Genomic DNA, 5,047 nt, shown 5'->3' on the forward strand with positions numbered 1-5,047 from the left:
TTTAACAGTCGAGGTCCCAATTATCTAAACAGCCTACGTTCAAATTTATTTCTTATTTCCCTCAATTAGCTTAGCAGATATATTTTTAGCATCTGTAATAGATTTTCCATTCTAGTATTGGAGGGTATCCCAAACTTCAAAATAGTTTTTTGGTGAAGTTTGGCAGGCTTACATCCTATCATTGTTCTCTGCAAACCAGCACCATGCAGGGCAAAATGTCTTCTCAAGGGTACAATGAAGTGTTTCCTCAGAAAACATAATAGGTTGATGAATGAACAGGAGTTAAAAAAAAAAAAAGTTATTTGTAAAATCAAGAGAGGTAGAAGAGCAGAGCAGTTCAAAGTTCAGGCTTTGGAGCCAGACTGGGTTGGCTCCCCTTTTTGCTGGGTGTATATATCAGTCAGGATAGGGTAGGTGTGACGGTGGTAGCAAACACATGCTAAATTTTTCTTGGTTTAAGATAACTAAGTCTATCTCTCATTCATACCTCATTTATCTTTATTGGTCTTCCATGTCTTCCTCACTCCTGACCCAGGCTTTCACTTGACACATCCTCTGTGATCACAGCAGGTGAAAGAGAACATGGTGAATTTTACATTAGTTCTGAAAGCTTATGCCCCGAAGTGACAGGTACGTCTACCTGGATAAACCAAATTACATCATCATATCTGAATTTCACAAGAAGGAGAGATATATTTCTTCTAAGGAGAGAGGTTCAGTGTTAATTAAGTAATACTACAGTTCATTTTATTGGGTGACTATATAGCAACAACTAAAATTTTTATCTCATGAGTTGTCCTAGAAGTAAAGTAGGAATCGTGAAACCTATTTCATAGTGTTGCTGTGGGGACCAAATAAGATACTTTTAAAGCACTTAAGAGATTTTGAAGCACATGACAAGTGGTTAATTAGTGGTTTTTAGTTACTTAGATCCCATATGAGAAAAATCATAATTTAAAAACCATGGTTTCTAAAAATAATATTTTAATAATTAGTTTACAAGTGATAACTCATATTCATAGTATTGTTTTTGAGGCAGAAGAGGTAGTATTATTTTCACTGGACAAATGAAACATTTGGTTAAAGTTGATCAAATCATGGTTCAAATATAGCCCTTCTGACTCTACACACTGAGACATGTAAAAGATGGGCAGACCAGGGGCGCCTGGGTGGCTCAGTCGGTTAAGCGGCTGCCTTCGGCTCAGGTCATGATCCCAGGGTCCTGGGATCGAGTCCCACATCGGGCTCCCTGCTCAGCGGGGAGTCTGCTTCTCCCTCTCCCTCTGCCTGTCTCTCTGCCTACTTGTTCTCTCTCTCTCTCTGTCAGATAAATAAATAAAATCTTAAAAAAAAAAAAGATGGGCAGACCAAAACTGAGAAGAGAGCTAATGAACCGTCTACCCAGAAAAATGTATATAAGCAAAATTTTGCATAAATGTCAAAAATTTACTGACTCTCCGAGGCTAAGAACCCCCGTTCTAGAAATTGCTTCTTTCTGATGGAAACTTAGCCTTAATTAGAAAGTTCTTATTTTAATATATGTTGTCAAATCTTTAAAAGGAGAATAGAAATACTTTTTCATTATTTTTCAAAACTATTTGAACACGAAATTATAAATTCATGGACTATCTAATTGGAATAGTTTCATAAAAAAAAAGGCTGAAAAAATAGGGGTATGAATGGTACCTTCTAGCATTAACTGGGGTGAACCTAATCCTACATTCAAACTCTACTTTTATGACCTTATCCGTGGCTGCTACAACTCCTGTATGGTTCTATCAGTAATTTTCAAAAAGAGTTTTCTAATCCTTCAGTTCTGATATTTAACTATGGAAATGGAGGATTCTTACTTTCACTGAAAATAAACTATGTGTATTATATACTTACTGTAGTAGGTAGTGACCAGACTTACCCAATATAAATCCTTTCTTCCTCCCATCCAGATGTGGAATCTTTAGTTCTAACTTTGAATATGAGCTGGCCTGGTTTTAACCTAAAAAAATGTGTCAAAAATGATGGTTTTAAGGCCATATGTGCCTAGCTTTTAAGAGGCCCAGAAGCTTGCCTTACTGTGTTTTCTGGGCATATGAGGCCTCTTGTAAGAATGACCACCCTGAGACCACTGTGCCATAAGGAAGCCCAAAACTGTCGTGTGGAGAGGGAGGCCCTGTGGAGAAACACTGAGGTGCCAGACGTGTGTAAAGGTCTCTCGGATCTTAAACGCAGCCTGGCAGCCTGCGTGACCAGCTGAGGTCACTGACCTCAGTGACCTCAGCTGATCCCTCTTGGAGAAGAGCCATCCAGGAAAGCCCAGTCAGCTCATAGAATTGTCCAGAAATAACAAATTGATATTGTTTCAAGACATTAACTTTTGGAGTGACTTGTTATGCAACAATAGATAATTGAAACATCTATTAAATAGATACAATTTAAAAGATCTTTATTTATAGGGATTTGTTATTTAAACAAAATGAAATGAATCGCTTATTTTGGTTGTTCAGTAAGGTTGTTGATCTATTTCATGTTGTTATCAGTATATGTATTATGAGTTGGCAAGTTGTTTTTAAAGCTATATAAAAAGAGGTAACCCTCGGAGCCCTTTGGGATCTCAACTCCCATAAAGAGAGGGCACTGGAGTTCAGTTAAGTTCCTCATGCTCTCCCCTAAAATTGCTTCTCTATCATGGGTGGCAAATGAAAGTACAAGGCTCTACTAAAACCTATAAATACTGCAAAGTGTGGCCAGGGGGAAGTCGGGCTTGGGGTTGGAGAGATATAGGAACTGAGCATTCTCCTTGTATGCATCCTGCAGATGTGGAGGAAGTTGTCAAGAAGAGCGTGCAGACCCTTGTGATAGGCCGAGGGATGAGTGAGGCCTTGAAGGTGCCTCCATCAACTGCAAAGTGTTCGGAGAAACAAGGCATTGATGTGCGGGTCCTGCAGAGAGAGCAGGCATTAAAGCACTATAATGCTTTGGCTGACAAAGGCATCAGCATGGGAGGGGTCTTCCATTCCACCTGCTGATGGAGACTTAGGAGAATAAATCACTAAGCTATGATTAAGAAAAAAATAAAGCTACATAAAGAATTTTTTTTTAGTTTTTACATGGTTGACTTAAATGTTTTAAAATATTCCTGCTATTAAATGAAACCTGGAAAATATGCTTTTTTTTTTTTTTAAGAAACAGAGTAAAAGAATGGCTTTTGTATATTTAACTCATAATTATATCACTCATTTATTCTAAATCCTTCTATGTCTCTTTAGCTTGAATTCTAGGCAGATCCTCTCACATTTCCTTATATGGATTCCTTTTATTCTAGCAATTTTGATTACTTCTATTTTCTTTCTTCTTTCATTTTTTCTTTTTTTAAGATTATTTATTTTAGAGACACAGTGAGAGAGAAAGTGAGAGAGAGAGTATGTGCATGAGATAGTGTGAGGGGGTGTGCAGAGAGGGAGGGAGAGGGACAAGCAGACTCCATGCTGAACATGGAGCCCAATGCGGGGCTGGATCTCATCACCCTGAGATCATGACCTGAGCCAAAATCAGGAGTCTGATATTTAACTCACTGAGGCACCCAGGCGCCCCATACTTTCATTTTTCTGTGCTTTCCTGTAACTCCCTTCTTTTCCATTCTTGGCTTTCTTAAATATTTCTACTTATTCTCAAAAACTGTACTTAGGTTCAGCTCTATCTGTGAAGCTCTCTGTGATATCACCTATCAAGAAATTAATTACTCCATTATCTGTACGTGTATCATTATCTATTAGCGTGTAATAACATTACCACAAACATGGTGTTTTGAAATAACACACATTTATTGTCTCACAGTTTTTGTAAATCTGGAGTTTGGGTACAGTTTAGCTGAATTCTTTGCTTCGGGATTACATAAAGCTGAAATTAAGATACTAACCATAGCTATAATCTCATCTGTTGCTAGTCTGGGGAAAGAACTGCTTCCAAGCTCATATGACTGTTGGTAGTATTCAGTTCTTCTCAGGCTGTTGGGCTGAGAACCTTGGTCTCTTAATTGTTGTTGTCCAGAAGTTACACTCATTTGCTTATTATGTGGCCCTTTCCCTGGGAGAGCTCACAACATGTCATCTTCTGTCCTCAAAGACAGCAAGGAAAAGAGTCTCAGCTAAACAGATAATTACAGTCTTATGTAGTGTTACCCTTGAACTGATATCTGTCACCATTAGAGACTAAATATTTGTATTCTTCCCACCACTAGTTCACATGTTGAAGCCATAACCCCCAGTGTGATGATATCTGAGATGAAGCAACTAAGAAGTAATTAAAGTTAAATGAAGTCATAAGGGCAGGCTCTGATTCCATAGGATTAGCTTCTTCATAAGAAGAGGAAATCAGAGAGCTTGCTCCCATCTTCCCTCTGTGCACACGCACTGAAGAAAGGCCATGTGAATATGTAGCAAAAAGAAGGCCGTCTACAAGCCAGGAAGAGAAGCCTCATCAGAAACCAATGGCCAGAATCCTGATCATGGACTTGTCAGCCTCTAAAAATGTAAGAAATAGACTTCTGTTATTTAAGCCATCCAGTCTTTGGCATTTTGTTATAGTAGCCCACACAGACTAATTACCTTTATAATATTATTTTGGTTAGAACTAAGTCCGAGGTCCTACCCACACTCAAAGAGAGGGAATTTACACAGGTATGAATACCAGGAGGTGGAGACCATGAGGGCTACATTTAGAGTCTGTGTACCAGTCTTCTTTTTTACTTTGTGTTACTCTATTATGCATGCATGCTGCTTTAGGACCAATGGTAATTGCTAGAACTATTCATATATATTCCCATGGTGCTTCTTAAAACATGATAAATTTGTGTTTTCTGGCCCTGTTTAAAGTTAGTCATGGTCATGTGACTTTCTCTGACCAGTGAAATGTGAGTGGAAGGTATTGTGTCATTTCTGAATGGAAGATTTAAAAGCCAGCAAGTGATTTACCTTGTTTCTTTCCCTTTGCCTTGGTGATCATGTAACCATAACACGAAATGGATCTGTTAGCTTGGATCCTTGAGCCACTA

At 38.4% G+C, this 5,047-nt stretch overlaps 1 pseudogene; it reads left to right on the forward strand.

Annotated features, from left to right (window-relative positions):
* Window positions 1–2,653: 2,653 nt before the first annotated feature.
* LOC110587754 lies at window positions 2,654–3,023 on the forward strand (annotated as a pseudogene).
* The last annotated feature ends 2,024 nt before the right edge of the window (window positions 3,024–5,047 follow it).

Source organism: Neomonachus schauinslandi, chromosome 3 (genome assembly GCF_002201575.2).
Source record: "Neomonachus schauinslandi chromosome 3, ASM220157v2, whole genome shotgun sequence".
Lineage (NCBI taxonomy): Eukaryota > Metazoa > Chordata > Mammalia > Carnivora > Phocidae > Neomonachus > Neomonachus schauinslandi.